Here is a 17561-nt window from a genome sequence, read left to right on the forward strand (position 1 = left end):
GATTATTAAAAACTGGCAACCAATATCTCATACAGATTATTTATTCAGACTGTGTGCATTAGACCGTGCCATGCTTCAGTTAAGTAGTAAAGCGGCATAATGAATCATCAATAAACCAAAAAATATACGTGCTACCACACACCTCGTGTGTCGTGTGAGCAGGCATGAGTTGACGGGACGCATGCGAGCAGTCCGTTGCGCAGGCACACCAGGAGGCATGCGTGCAGGTGTGCGTATTGATGGGAGGCGTGCGAGTAGCTATATGAAATGATGGTAGGAATGGCAGAAGTACGCCTCGCAGGCTCACCAGGAGGCGAGACAGCCTTTGACTGCCGCCCACCTCGCTCCCACTGGTCCGTATTAATTGCACACCCGAGCTGTCTACTATAATAGGTGGCCGCACCCCTGGTCCATAGTGGTCACCAACGTCTGGACTCTGAAGTGTATGAGGATGCCGCTAAAGCGCACCATCGGAGGGAGTGGTGACGCTAGTGCTGGTGAAGCACCCGCGCAACGCATGAAGCTGGGCACAGAGGTTGCCATCGCCGCCGACGAGGTCTCGCCTGGGCAACAGCATAACCTTGACTTTGTCGGCGCCCTCGTGCCCCCAGACGAAGCCGGAGGTCAACAGCAACTCCGGCAATCACTGCGACTCCGATGGAAAACCGGTTACTCATCTATATACCCATTTATGCGGGAAACATATCTTGTGTTTTCTCTACTTACTTCCCCCTCTATATTTTTTTGGGATACAAATCCTATGGTTATGTTCTCTCAATCCATGAAATCAGAGTAATAAAGATCCGTTAAATGCACATAATGCATTGAGTGTGTGAATTTTATCTGTATAGAGTTAGTGATTAATTGTTTGTTCTGTACAAATGATTTTTGCTAATAATCCGACTAGGGTTAGCTTGCGTGCTAATAATTCATGGCCAGATCTTGAGAATTGATTTTGAATGTCCTACATATATGTTTGTGCCTTTTTTCTTCTAGATCTTGAGAATTGATTTTGAATGTCCTACATGTATGTTTTTTCCATTTTTTCTTTCAGATTGGTATGTACACAGATGGGGCTTCAGCCAGTGATGCCGCTGGATGTAGATCTTGGACCCAGCTGCGCGGCCAGAAGCGGCCACACCCCCTGGACCTGAGGAACCAGTAGAATCTTCGGTGGACCGCATCAGCGATCTCCCGGACAACATCCTTGGGGAGATCATCTCCCTTCTCGCCACCAAGGATGGCTACCGCACATAAGTCCTCGCATCTCGGTGGCGCACTCTGTTGTGCGCCGCACCTCTTAATCTACATCGTCGTCAGCTATCAGTCAATGATGATTCTAAACTCCCCGGAGCCACCATATCCTCCCACCAGGGCTCCGTTCAATGCATCTGCATCCCGACATGCTACCTGCTGGACATACCTTGCATGGTGGCCGCCTGGCTGACATCCTGTCAATTCGATAGACTCCAGCAGCTTGAGTTCTACCATTAGTACAACGATAGGTTACCACCAATAACTGCATCTGTGCCCTCACCACCAATGCCAATCTCATGGTTTTCCTCCTCTCTCCACACCTCCACCTTGACCCGATGCCATATAGCAGACAAATTGGAACAAATGCGTCGACTGCCACTGCTGAAAAAACTTGGGCTTGTGTTGGTTCATCTGTCAAAGGCCTCACTCGACAACATCATCCACTCTAGTTTCCCTGCCCTGGAGCATTTGGTGCTTCTTTTTGGAAATGGAATCCATATCCCTTGTCTCAAAATAAAGTCTCCTCACCTTGTAAGCATTGGAATTCATTTTGAAGGACATGAGCTCATCCTCGAAGATGCCCCTTCACTTCAAAGGTTGCTCCTTGATTGTTGTTATAAACCTTCGGAAATAACTATGGTCTCTGTGCCAAAAATGGAGTCCTTGGGTGCAATTCATGATCCATTTAAATGGTTCGAGATGGTGTTTGCCTCCACACCTATTGAGGTACTGTATATTATTCATGTACACTTTTTTAATTTGCATTTTTCGTTTGTGTGCATAAGTTAAGTATCATCTTGGAGTACACTTTCAATGCTAATATTATGTTCTATGCTCAATGAAGAGCTTGTCCATCCTATCAGTGGTGGTGGATTCTGTCAAGACCTTATATATCAGTATGTGGTGTTTTGATCTCAACATCATTATTGCCTTGCTACAATGATTTCCATGTCTGGAGAATTTGTATATAAAGGTGACAATTTCACGCAGATTGAAAGCCCATATATAATGTACTATAATTAATCATTCAGCTATCGCTCTTTCAACATAATCTTTTTTAGACATTAACTGTTTTCAATCTTCATCTCTATTTAGGCACTAACACATGGATATATGGTTCAAGAAGCACCAAGATTTTCTCATATCTCATGACATTCGTTTGAAGACAGTAACGTTGGAAGTATATCCATCCAACAGTCCAAACAATATCTTTGTCACATTATTCATGTTGAATGCGAGGGCGCTATTGTCCGTGAGGATTAAGTTTTCCAACAAGAAATTTCTCATGAAACTGTATGTGGAACAACATAAAAATAACTTTCAGGTGGACCTAACGGCTTCTGATCATGCTCGGCTTATATTTACAACAACTTGTCATCATCATGGACTAGTAGAACTTTTGTACTAGGATCTTGATTTTATGGATCGGACCGATCCATTTGATTGTGACAACCAAAAACATTGGTTGAGTTAGATGTTATTGCCCTGTTCAATCCGGCGTATGTGTAAACCTGATGAACAATTAATCCTCGTTCTTTTGTACCTTTTGTAAGATGGAGTTAGACACTGTTTCCCTTTTCAACTAGGGTTTGACCCACATTTTCTTTCATACTGGGCGTCTGTGCTCCTATAGGTACTACCTCTGTCGTGGTTTATTGTTTATTGGCCCCTTCGTATTTTGTAGTACCAAACTTTGACCTTAGATTTAACTAATAATATATTAATGCATGTCCTTGAAAATAATATTGTTGGACGGCTATTCCTGGCTATGTACATCTACTATATGCAATAATTATGCATGTGCTTGCTCGCCGTTTAGGCGGCCGTGGCGCACTCTGCTCGCGTGCCTCTGCGCTCTACTCGTCGTTTAGGCGCTCTCGGGTCACGTCCCTCTGCTCGCCGTTTAGGCGCCAAGTCTCGCTCGGGTCTCGTCGTCCCTCCGCGCACACTCTGCTAGTGGTTGGGGAAGCTTTAGTTATTTGATCTTAGATTACATTAATTAATTACACCTCGAGAGATGGAATCATCCGGCTCTGGAGGTATAATTAATTAACCTAAACTATGATCTCCGGCACCCGTTCCCATCGCGCAACTCCATCCGGTCGTTGGCCGTTGGGGGTATGCCGGTATGTGTGGGTAACTAGCTAGCAAGTGTGAGGGAGTCTTGGATTAGGGGGCCTCCGGACAGCCGGACTGTTGGACTATGAAGATACAAGATTGAAGACTTCGTCCCGTGTCCCGACGGGACTCTCCTTGGCGTGGAAGGCAAGCTTGGCAATACGGATATGTAGATCTCCTCCCTTGTAACCAATTTTGTGTAACCCTAGCCCCCTCCGGTGTCTATATAAACCGGAGGGTTTAGTCTGTAGGACAACAACAATCATACTATAGGCTAGCTTCTAGGGTTTAGCCTCTACGATCTCGTGGTAGATCAACTCTTGTAATACTCATATCATCAAGATCAATCAAGCAGGACGTAGGGTATTACCTCCATCGAGAGGGCCCGAACCTGGGTAAACATCGTGTCCCCTGCCTCCTGTTACCATCCGCCTTAGACGCACAGTTCGGGACCCCCTACCCGAGATCCGCCGGTTTTGACACCAAAATTGGTGCTTTCATTGAGAGTTCTACTGTGTGGTCATCATAAGGAGGGATGGCTCGTCTCGTTGTCAAGAACAACATCACCTCTGGGGGAGCCCTGGCTGTAGGCCAAACTCTCCGACTAGGAGGCTTCGTCACGACGGCCCGCTCGGCCACTGCACCGACGATGACTTCTTGGGTCATCGGAAATAGCCTCCACATAGGCTCGAAATTCACCGAGCAGATGGATCCAATGGAGCTCTCCTCTTTGAACGGGCTCTTGGATCGCATCGCCGCTCTGGGAGTCGCTACGGACTATGATGGGATTGGGCTTAAACCCGACCAAAGGGAGATTAACTCTTCGTTGGTCACCCATCAGATAGCGGTGGTGGAGGAGCAATGCGGCGAATCTTCCTCTATCCTGAGGATGAACTATGTCCGGATTCCCGAGCTCTCCGAGCCGGATACCCGTCCATGGGGGGACATCACCCTAAACCTGAACCTAGAATCAGACTGCATGCCAAACCTGCGGGGCAACATCCCGGAGCCCGAACTTCCAAGATCAGAAACTCCTCCGCCCCTGGGTCTAAGATTGGGTCAAGGTCTGGACTTAAATCCACCCACCCACCCAGATATAAATGATCTTTCCCACATTAGGCAAGAGCCCCAAGAGACAGCACATCACTATTGGGCCAGATTCCTCCTTGTAATGAACAAGGTCAAGGACTATCGCGAGGAAGACGCAATTTTGTTCTTCTGCAACAATTGCACGGACAAGGGAATCCTCAACGCCATAAGTCGCCATGACATTGCACACTTCGCTGACTTGGCGGCCATAGTATGGAAGTACTGTGCGATGTAAAGCGCTTGGAAAACCCAAACAAAATTTTGGGATAATCCGGCTTTGACAAAACCCCCGGCCCGAACTAAAAGGGTGCACTCTCATAAGTCGTCCGACTCAATTACAAAGAAACAAATGCCCACTACAGGGCGTGGAACCATATTGGAGGGATGGCTTAACGGGCCCTACAAAATTCATAGTACAGCGGAAACCATACCAACACACAACCTTAGAGCATGTTGGGTACTCCGGCAGGTGGCCAAGAGCGGTGAGGATCTCCTCATTCAAAACACAATAGAGCACCATCCCGTGGATAACAATACAGTACTAACAGTCTTCGAGACCTTCGTCTCAAATAATAGGCATAAGCGAACACTCCACAGCCTTGCCGAAGTCTGCCACGTGGCAGCAATAAATCCATGGAGTGACACGGCTATCACCTTCAATGCCAGTGACGAACCTAAATTCCGAACAGCCCGAGCACGAGCCGCCTTGGTCCTCAGTCCAATTGTGGACGGCTTTCGGCTTACTAAAGTGCTCATGGACGGCGGCAGCGGGTTAAACCTCATTTATGAGGAAACTCTTCAAAAAATGGAAATAGACAGAAACCGTATTGAGCAAAGCAGCACAACCTTCCGAGGAATCATCCCCAGTTGGAAGGCACGTTGCGTTGGGAAAATCACACTAGATGTGGTATTCAGCACTCCGGAGAATTTGGGTCTGAAGAAATTACATTCCAAGTGGCCCCGTTCAGTAGCGGATACCACGCCCTTCTAGGGCGGGAGGCATTCACGATCTTCCAAGCCATACCCCATTGCGGGTACATGAAGCTCAAAATGCCCGGGCCTAATGGAATCATCACTCTAGCTAGTGATCCAGACATAGCACTCCGCGCCGAAAACAAGACAGTGCACTGGCCCTCGAGGAATTATCCGAAGACCTTGCGGCGGAGGAATTAACTACGTTGCGCTCCACAGTGGATAGGAACGACATGATACTCGATAAAAGATCCAAGTCCACCTCTTTTAAACCAGCGGATGAAATAGTCAAATTCCAAGTCCATCCAACGGACCCCACAAAAAGAACATCCATCGGGGCACAGTTAAACCCTGCTGTAGACACCGCACTACGGGAGTTCCTGCGCGAGAATTGGGACATATTTGCCTGGCATCCTTCAGACATGCCAGGAATCCCATGCAGGCTGGCCGAGCATAGCCTTAACATTCTAAAGGGATTCAAGTTGGTCAAGCAGACTCTTCGGCGTTTCTCTGAACCTAAGGGACAAGCCATGGGAGAGGAGCTAGCCAAGTTACTGGAGGTCGGATTCATAGAGAAATAAAACATCCGGACTGGCTAGCAAACCTGGTGATGGTACCAAAGAAGGACAAATCCTGGCGCCTATGCGTCGACTTCAAGGACCTTAATAAGGCTTGCCCAAAGGATCCCTTCCCCCTCCCTCGCATCGATCAAATTATCGACGCCACCGCAGGACACGACTCATTGTGCTTCCTCGACGCATACTCCAGTTACCACCAAATTAAGATGGCGGAGTCCGATCAAGCCGCAACGGCATTTATCACTCCATACGGCCCCTTCTGTTTTAACACAATGCCCTTCAGGCTCAAAAATGCCGGCGCAACGTATCAGCGCATGATTCAGACATGTCTGGAAAAGCAGATCGGCAAAACAATGGAGGCATACGTAGACGATGTGGTCGTTAAAACCAGACACGTCGACTCCTTACTAGATGACTTGAGGCTCACGTTCGACAATCTCCGAATATACGACATTAAGCTCAATCCAGAAAAATGCGTTTTCGGTGTACCCGCCGGAAAGCTCCTGGGCTTAATCGTCTCCAGTAGAGGAATTGAAGCAAATCCGGCTAAAATCCGGGCTCTGTCGCAGTTGGCTATCCCAACTGACCTCAAGCAAATCCAGAAGTTAACTGGATGTGTGGCGGCCTTAAGCCGCTTTATCTCCCGATTAGGAGAAAAGGCACTCCCCCTCTATCGCCTTCTTTGGCGCACCGAACGCTTCGAGTGGACGGACGCAGCCATAGCCGGATTGGAAGAAATAAAATCCATCCTGGCCACCAACCCAATCTTGGCCACGCCAAATGTCGGCTAACCAATGTTGTTATATATAGCGGCAACTCACCAAGTTATAAGCGCAGTGCTCCTCATCGAACGAGAGACGGACGGACATAAATTCCCACTTCAAAAGCCGGTATATTATGTATCCACTATCCTCACTCCATGCAAATAACAGTACCCACATTATCAAAAGATAGTATACGCGGTATTCATGGCATCCCGGAAATTATGGTGGCCTTAGAAGTACCACTCAATGACATAATAAACAACCACGATGCCACGGGCCGGATTGCCAAATGGGATATCGATCTCCTCCCGTTCGACATAACATATAGACCACGGCTAGCCATTAAGTCGCAAGTACTGGCCGATTTCGTCGTCGAATGGACAGAAGCCAAACTCCCTAAAAAGTACAGCGCATGCTCCAATTGGATCATGCACTTTGACGGCTCTAAAATGCTGGCTAGTCTGGGGGCTGGCGTCGTCCTGACGTCCCCCACCGGAGATAAAGTACAATACGTACACCAATTACTATACACAGACTCCAACAACACAGCCGAATACGAGGCCCTGTTACATGGTCTCCGGATGGCAGTTTCCATGGGCATTTAATGCCTGGAGGTGCGTGGGGATTTGAACCTCACAATATCTCAAATAAATGGAGACTTCGATGCCAAGGATCCTAAAATGGCGGCATATCGCAATGCCATCCTCAAAATGTCACCTCGGTTCGAGGGGCTTGAATTCCACCATGTGGCTCGAGAAAACAATCAGGCGGCGGATATCCTCGCCCGTATCGGCGCTAAGCGCGACCCTGTCCCACCTAACATCCTCCTGGAAAAGCTGTTTAAGCCATCCGTGGTATGGGAAGGGGACACCGGTAACAATAGCCCGGACCCGGCCATAACACCAGATACCGAACACTCTGACACAATCGGAGGCTCTGCCACCGAAATAACACCTTCAGCCCACGTGATAATGGTCGTCATCGCCCCGTGGACAGAACCATTCCTGGCCTACCTAACCAGGCAGGAACTACCCGAGGACCAAAATGAGGCACGCTGCATAGTGCGGCGATCTAAAGCCTACAAGGTCCACGAGGGAGAGCTTTATAAGAAAAGCACTACCGGAGTCCTTCAAAGGTGCATCTCCGAAGAGGAAGGGTGAAAGCTTTTGGCAGAAATCCATGCTGGACTCGGCGGCCACCACGCCGCAGCCCGGGCCCTTGTAAGCAAGGCCTTCTATACAGGTTTCTACTGGCCGACGGCCTGAGCAGATGTACAGTATCTGGTCCAACGTTGCATCAGTTGCTAGCTTTTTGAAAACCAAAGCCATATGCCGCCTACCGCTCTCCAAACAATCCCCATTACTTGGCCCTTTGCGGTCTGGGGGCTTGATATGGTCAGACCCCTCAAAGGGGAACCCATAAGAAAAAATACTTATTGGTCATGGTGGATAAGTTCATCAAATGGATAGAAGCCAAACCCGTTAAAATGGCTGAATCCGAACTGGTGATAGACTTCATATCTGGGGTTGTACACCGCTATGGCATCCCCCATAGCATCATCACTGACAACGGCACGAACTTTATAGCCGACGAGGTAAAACTTAGGTGCAGAAACATGGGCATCAAGCTTGATTATGCTTCTGTCTATCACCCGCAAACTAACGGTCAAGTCGAGCGAGCAAATGGTCTTACCATGAGCGGCATCAAACCCAGACTAGTGCGGTCCTTAAATGAATAAAACACGCACTGGGTAGAGGAGCTCGACAACGTACTATGGGGGTTGCGTACCACGCCGAATCGCACTACCGGATACACACTATTTTTTTATGGTGTACGGTGTAGAGGCGGTTCTGCCTTGCGACATAATTCATGACACACCTCGAGTGCGCATGTAGGGAGAAAAAGAGGCCGAGCTCGATCGGTGGGACAGTTTGGACGCCCTGGAGGAGGAGCGCGGCGTGGCAAAAGCCCGTTTCGCATTCTATTAGCAACAGGCTCGAAGGTAGCAAAGTAGAGAAGTACGGGCCAAAACCTATAACGTTGGCGAACTAGTTCTACGCCTGCCGGAAAAGAAAAAGAACAAACTCAAGCGCAAATGGGAAGGTCCCTTCATTATTGACCAGGTTCTGACCGGTGGAGCGTACCATCTGCGGGATGCATCGGACAATCGACTCGAGCCAAACCCATGGACCGCAGCCAGACTCCGAAGATTCTACGCCTAGTGCTGGACTCTATGTTCGTCTCCTTTCCCCCGTCAATTTTTTGCATATCCGTTATCTGTCTTTTCTCTCTTTCTCTTTTCTTTTTTCTTCTCCTCAAGGACTTAAAAGGCTCACTTGTGTCTTAACTACACAATCTTGACGCGCTAACCGCGCTCATTATACCTGGGTGCTTCTTATACAGATGCTTAATATAACTATTTTTCTAGGCTTTATGCCCTACACATGTGTTATTCTTCCGCATGTACCTTTTTTTGCCATTATATGCATCGATATGACTTAAGTTTTGGCCAAGATGGGTTGCCTGGCTCTTGTATTTATGCCCTACGTTCCCGTTAATTCGGCTAGGGCAGAAGGGGAGCACCTCTGCGATTGTTAATGCCGGGTCAGCTGGATGTGTACCTCAGACTGGGTGAAGCTGAAAGCTAGCGTTCTTAAGGGAATATTCAGTCGGTGAACAAAACATGACTTTTATTTATTTTGATACATGCCCCTAGATGTTTATAGTCTGCGTCTCTTTTCGCAGTTCTTACATGCACATTAGGGCATGCGTACCCAGGGAAAGGAACCCTTAACGGAACTATTCTCCCTCTCTGGTGGGCTACACAGGTGAGGCCAGGTCATCTCTCTCTGTCTTTCTATTTCTCTTACTGTTTTCCATTTTTATTCCTCTGTTTTGATTTAGTTTCTAAACCAAATCATTTTTGTAGCTTCTAAAAATTATCATGTCGCCTGATACAACATATTCAGAGCCACTCACAAGTTTTCAAAATTATTGGAGTTATAAAAGTATTTATAGGAATTTATATCTCCAATTCAAATAAGTATTGACTTAATTCAAAGACCCAAATAATTATTTCTGTGATTCCAAAAATATTGGTTTGAATTTTACCTCTTGCCAATATTTTCAGAAATTAACAGGAACATTTTCTTGGGTTTATTTGAAGCAATTTTTTTTAATGTTGATCATTTTAGAAATGATTTCTGAGGCTTTCCACTTTCCCCAATTCAACTTTCAGAAATTAACATGATGCAAGAAGATTGATGCAAGGACAAGCAGTGACTAGGAAGGGATGTGACAACTCACCCCCACTATACAAGAATCTCGTCCCGAGATTCAAGACGTGAGGTAAGGTAAAAGGTGGTCGCAAAACTATCACAATCCTCATGATCGATTTGCCCTTCTGGTAGCTATTGATACATTGCATCATAATGATCTTGTTGTCCTTGCCTTCGAGATTTTGGTCCAGCACGGTGGTGACAGAAAGAAGCTCTACAGAAATTGATCTTCTCAAAGATCGAACAACTCAAGATCAACTCACGGAATGAGACATAGATACATCTCACGAGCTGAGACGCAAAGCACACATCAGGAGTGATGGAAAGAGGTAGATGACAAGGTTCTACTGGTAGGAAAAAAATCCCATGCTGAAGAGGGTGGGGCAAGATCTCAAGATTGCGATGAAATAATCACCATGATTCCAAAATGGGGCACCTTAGGGAAGGTGACAAAGAAAATTATTCCTTTGAGTGGCAAAAAGAATTACTTTTGATCCATAGATCATTGAAACTCTTCATACCAGCCTGAGGCAATTCATAATGGATCGTTTAAAGGAGTTCGAAGGAATGACATACTCGGGCTAGAATGGATGATGTGAACTACCTTGTTGAAGACAACGCAAGGGATGATTTTGCTTGCGCGTGCTCTCAAGAACTTGAGCATTTCCATATTTATCAAGGTTCTACCAACATCCAAGTCGAGGATCCTGGCAACACATCTTACTACCTTGACGAATAGTGATGGACAATGCAGATGCATAGAAAGACAACCCTTTCTCAGATTTCACCTTAGCGAGGCCAAGGGAACGAAATCTGGATGATCGACCGAGAGACATTTAGCACTTCTCTTCTAATGTTCTTCTTGATGTACTGGTTACCATGGTCATGCTTTAAAGCATCAACATAGCCATCAAGTAGTGGTCGGACTTCGGAATACAAAGGATCCATAAGGAACAACTTCTGGAGTAAATCCTACAAAATCCTTATGGGGAGGTGGCCAACTTCTTCAATCAAGATATTGCAATATTAGGTCTTCCGACTGGGTGTGTCACGACATCCACTTTACCGAGTTACACAGAGACCAATATTATAGTTCTTGGGAAAAATGTTCCAACCATCATATCTGCCTGAGATTCAGATCTGGTTGGTGTCAGGATATTCCAGACTCAGGGAGTCTAGAAAGAAAAATGATAGTTTGCAACACAATTCAACGAAAACAACGTTACGAGATTCTCGGGAAATGGACTACGGTAGTAAGCTCCAAAATATGAGCTGGTTTTGCTACAAACAGGTGAACACGTTGTCCGAGACAAGCGTGACCACATGGTAGTCTTATAATAAAATACTACCAAGTTCAGGTTGGGGAAGCGTCATCGAGGATAACGAAGTCCTGACATAAGTCATCATTCTTAAGAAGGAACTTCTTCTCCTTGAACAAATCAATCAGTGGCTTAGTGTGCTAGGAAACACATATAGAATGGAGGCGGCCAACCTATCAAACCTTAGAGTACTTCACACATATGCGTGACTAACTTGGGAAGATTCTAGAGGAAACAAAAACAATCTTTCTCGAATCCACGGCGACAACTTGCACCAAATACACATGAATTAGAGGAAGTCACTTCTTTCATCCACGCATAAGCTTCATGAACGGAACACGAAGGCATTGCTTACAAAATTCTCAACACTAGGTTGATGTTCAACATGAATCATGGGGAAGACAAAATGCTGCTGATGGGCTCAACAACAACTCATCGGAATTTCCATATCACTGGACTTCCACCATTATGTGAACAATGCGATAGTATTGGTCAGACCAAAAGATGTAATGGTGTATGCTCGAGGGATCATCCACGGGTAAGACAACACTACCAACATTGTTGGTTCTGATTTGACTTGACAATAGCCCATACTCAAGTCAAAGTTTTGACAAGGCAATAGCTCCAACAACTGATCACGAGGGCCAATCAATGGAGATATCATCTTTCTTCAACACACACACACAGAAGATATCCCTTGATGAACTAAGTGAAGCAAAACTTTATCTTCCTGCTCTCCAAGTTGTTGTCTAGCTCAACCAACTAGCTCAGGGATATCCAACACAGATTCTTGGAGAATGGGTGGTTTAGAGGAAAACCAACATGATCACGAACTCAACATAGCGGTCAGGTGACAACCGGGTAATACTTCCGAGAAGATCTTCGGAAAATCACGAACCACCGATATGTTACTAAGCTCGAGAACAACCTTGCTTTTTAGGGCAAGATGATATGATCAAAAGAGTGAGGGATTGACATAATCCTAACTCATTGATCGAGGAGTGTACCAAAAATAAGGACTAGATAGCACGATCAATCTTAGGATGATGATTTAATAACCAACACGCTAAGAATGAGAATATTGTCCATTAACTACCAAGCAACGAGGTTGCTAGGAGTATCGATTTCACACATCATAGTTCACTTGTCGGCATTCCGGTTATGGCAACACGGGACCGAGGAATGAACGATGATGGCGAGAGTATCACTGCATCAAGAATTCATAAGAGAAGGTGCAACTCTCATGACGTTCCTGACATAAAAGTGGGTAATACTTCAGGGTAGAACATAATCAAAGCTTGATTGCATTTGATCTGCGGAATACAACTGCTTTGACCCAATCCTAGAAATGGATGAGGTACTGGATTTGTTTCTCCTAGTCATTCTGAACTAGAATGGCTTGACGGACCACAAGAATAAGAGGTACCGATGAGCATGAATGCAAGACATGCTCTTAACTATCAAGTGATAGACGGAGATCATGATACAACTAAAGAGAGGGACATCTCAAAGGAACATATTAACTTTCTGAGTTGTGGATGCATGGATTAGTATGCCGAGCAAGCTCAACATTTCTTCTGGATAACCCATGCAGAAAGGTAGAACTGGCAGATTCACAATGTAGAACAAAGAACTCATCAAGAGCACTCTGATTGTGATCTTTTGATCCAACAAACTTCTGCCATAAGTGGTTCATAGTATTTGGAAGAAGGAAATACCACGGACCTCGAGGACTAATGCAAAGGTTACTAATAACCTAAAGGAACGAGCAAACACTATCAACATGAAGTAAGTAGGGTGAATCTCGGGTTCAAAAACCCAGGAATAGAATGCCTACTAACTAAATGGCATCACGGGATGCTTTCAAGAATGATGGCTAGAACCATCACACTGTGGATACGGAAGCATTGCTAAATTGTCGAGGACACCTAGGGTCATAATACTAACTCCAACATACACGTCAAGGCAACGGAGTACCTCAACACACCGATTAGTGTGCTTAATCTGGCCCAAAAATACAACGGGAACATGGAGGAAAGATTTGCAAGTGCATCAGACTATTTAGATACCTAGGATGACTCGGACAACATAACGGCTGTAAATGCTCAAAATGATTTGAGACATCCTGCAAAATGGTGGCATAACCACTCAACATCACAATATCAAGGTTCTGAGGCCTGCTATGAACATATGGAAGTAGTAGGAACTGAACTGAGGCTTGAACTCAACAATCCTAGGCAACTATAGTTTAGCAACACGTCATCCTAAGAGATAGAAGAGAAGCCTAGCTCTTAATCCCCGTAGAAAGGAAGAGGTTGGCTCAGATCAGAAGGGCATAAGGTATAAGAAGTAAAAAGAGCCTTACGTTCCCTTCCACAATCAATTCCCTTATATAACTAAAGCATTCCTAGACACAACTTCGACCAGTTTGGCTCGGTAATCCTACAGGCAGTCAGGCTCTGATACCAACGCTGTCAGGACCCCAATTCCATGTCACATCGATCTAGCCGGTAACACCTCATATCACTTCGCGGCCTCATGCACGGTATTCCCACGGGTGTCGCCTTACCATGGCCCGGGACCGTTTGCGCCTTTTGGCTCACGTATATGATAGTGTTGCTAGCATCCATATGACAGAGAACCCGGGCCGACATGGCTAGTCGTGAACCCAAAGCGGCACTAACCTATGGGGACAGGCATACATGGATCAACCTCGAGCATGCCGGTCAGCAGCGTGTGAATCCGGGCTGTAGCACTGGGCTAATAGGACTCCGGTGAACCGGGCTGTAGCAGGCTAGGCAGGACTCCAGATGTCACCGTGTGACATTTCCCTGAAGGGACAGACATAGGAACGAAGTGAAACACATGCCGGCCAGTCTAGTGTCCTGAGCAGTAGTGCTGGGCTAGCAGGACTCCGGTGAACCGGGCTGTAGTGGACTACTATGGCTCAACGAGGCACTAGACTACATTTCCCCATAAGAGAGGCTGCCAAGGATAGACAACTAGATTGTCGAATCCCACACATAGAAAGCATTTCAATCATACACACAATATGCTCGATATGTGTAAATACAACATGGCATCACAACATAACTCTACGACTCCAGTATGTATTCATTAGGCTCCGAGGAGCGAGATATTACAAACATGGGTCTCATGACCCAACATACAGAGCATACAAGCAACAAGCACATGCGGAAGCTTAACATGTCTGAGTACAGACATCTACAAAAGAAAAAGGCTGAGAAGCCTGACTATCCACTAGATCCTGCCGAGGGCACAAGATCGTAGCTGAGGTAACAAGCTAAACGTCGAAGTCCACGCGGAACTACTAGCGAGACTAACGTCTCTCTACAAAATATAAAATAGGCAAACATGAGTACAAATGTACCCAGCAAGACTTACATGAGAACTAGCTACATATGCATCGGTATCAACAAAGGGGTAGTGGAGTTTAACTGCAGCAAGACAGCTTTGACTGGGTGGCTATCCTGAACTACGACTCCAAGCAACTCTTTTGAGGTGGCGCACACGAGTCCACATATTCACCATATCAATACACCACTATGGATCCGCTCCCGTCTACCTATGATAAGGCCATCCATAGCACTCACACGTATCTTGCGAGTTTTAGAGTATCCACTTCCACTTGTCTATGAACTGTTATAGGCAACCTAGAAGTCCTTTACCGCGGACGCAGCTATTCGAATAGATTGTTTATAACCCTGCAGGGGTGTACTTCGTCATACATGTTTCCACCACTTAGCGTCTGCACACGACATGTGCTCGGCAGACTTCAAGCGAAAGCCGATGTGGGTGTAGACCACGACCTGACTAATCGCACAAGTCTCTAGTCCAGGTTTATCGCCTATTCGGGTTCCATCCGCAAGGAAATCCGTCCGGGGTGTCCTCAACGGCCCCAAACGATGTGTACAGGGTCCCGAGACGCCAAACGGGCGCCCGACATACCCAGCCATAGTGTATCTACCGCATCATAGCCCACCCCTAGGGTCAGCGCTATGCACGGCCGCCAACACATAACCTACAAACACCAGAAACTAGTTGCACTCCTGGACAGAGGACGAGAGGGGTCAATAAGTCGAGCGAGGTCATATTTCAGGGACCAATGTGTGGTAGTAGTTGTTTCATGGATCACAAACACAGAACTCAGTTCCTGAGGACGGTTTCAGTGAGACAACCCACCATGTACTCCTACATGGCCTCTCACCGCTACCTTTACCAAATCGTGTTCACTCACTTAGCTCACACACAGTAGGACATGTTCACACACCTCCGATTCATCCCTGATGAACCAGACCTGACTCAACTCTAGGCAGTAGCAAGCATGACAAACAAGCATGAATGAGTAGGCACATCAGGGCTCAAACAACTCCTACTCATGCTAGTGGGTTTCATCTATTTACTGTGGCAATGGCAGGTCATGCAGAGGAAAGGGATTCAACTACCGCAACATGTAATAGTTGAATCGTTGTTGTCCTAATGCAGTAAAAGGGAGCAGGAGCGAGAGAGTGGGATTGTATCGGAATGAACAAGGGGGTTTTGCTTGCCTCGCAGTTCTGAAGATATTATAGTTCTTCATCGGTGTCATCGAACTCATCGTCGGAAGCACGTCTATCGAGAGGGGACAAATACCGGCAACAGAGAAGGAGAGCACAATCAATGCAATGGACAATATGATGCATGATCATGACATGTCAATATGCTGTGTTTTGAGCTAATGCAACTAGCAACATGTTAAATGGAGTTGGTTTGAACCCTAGGTTCAATTCAAACTCCATATGTGAGGGTTTAAATGCCATTCATATGATTTGGCCTAAACAGCAGCCATAAGTCATTCTAACATGCATTAAAATTGTACAGATGGATAGATTGGATTTTTTTGATCATTTTTCTTATATAATTTATTTCATTTGGAGTTGCGGTTGAATTTCTATAATTTTTAGAAGTTTTGGGTATTTTCTGAAAATAAATAAATCATTTCTGACTTATTTAAAATCCCAGAAGCATATACTGCGTCAGCATGACGTCGGGGTGACGTCAGCAGGTCAAAGGAATCGACCAGGTCAAACCTGACCAGTGGGACCCACTGGTCAGTGACCCAGTCAACTAACTAAGTTAGTTAGCCCTAACTAACTGGGCTGTGCCCACTGGTCAGTGACTAACCTAACAAACCTAAATAGGATTAGCCCTAACTAACTTAGTTAGCCGGGCGGGTCCCGCATGTCAGTAGCTAAGCTAAATTAGCTAGGTTTAGTTAATCCTAATCTAGGTTAGTTAGCAGGGAGGCCCCACCTGTCATTGAGATAGGGGAGGTCAAACCCCTTGGTCAACTGGGGCTAACGCGCCGGTGTTTAGCCGCTGGCAGCAGCAGACGCGGTGGAGGGTGCGGGATTTGCACTCCGGCGACCAGAATGACGGCGGAGGCCATCTATGTGAAGCTGGGGAGCTGCCGCATCAAGTGGTGCAAGTTGCTGGACATGGGGACGCCGTAAACGACGCCGGCAAGCTCGACAGCGGTGGCCGGAGTTCGGCTATCCACGGGAAAGTGGCTGCAGCAAGCAAACACGCGAGCTAAAGCGCGGGCAAGGCACTACGTGATGCGGCGGCGTCGTTTGGCACGTTGGCGCGACCAAATGGGCATCGGAGCGGCGCCGGCAAAGAGCCCGAGCGGCGTTAAGCTCGGTCAGCAAGGAGTCGGCAGTTTGGGCTTGAAATAATGGCGGGGAGGAGGGGGATTCGGAGCAGGAGCTCACTGGGGTCACGTAGAGCAGCTCGGTGGGCTCGAGGACGGGTTGGTGACGGTGTGCGGTCGCCGACGATCTCGGCGGAACGAGGTTGAAGGAGACGGCGTGGCCAGTGTTTTAGGGCTTCCGGCGTCACGCGGCTCGGTGAGGAGGAAGAGGGGGTCAGGGCGGAGCACGGGGACACGTCGGAGAGGCGCAGGGGATGCGGTGGCTGCGTCTATGGCGAGCGGCGGCGACGGGCGTACTCGGGTGCGTGCGAGAGAGAGAACAGAGGAGGGGGATGAGCTCGAGGGAGTGAGCGAGAGGGGCCAGGGGGTGTGTGGCGACGTCCTGGGCGTTGGGGCAGCGACGAGAAGCAGGACGTGGCCAGGCGCGTGGGCAGGCGCGTCGGGCACACGCCCTCCTGCCTACTGGCAGGAGG

Source organism: Triticum aestivum, chromosome 4A (assembly GCF_018294505.1).
Source record: "Triticum aestivum cultivar Chinese Spring chromosome 4A, IWGSC CS RefSeq v2.1, whole genome shotgun sequence".
NCBI classification, from domain to species: Eukaryota; Viridiplantae; Streptophyta; class Magnoliopsida; order Poales; family Poaceae; genus Triticum; species Triticum aestivum.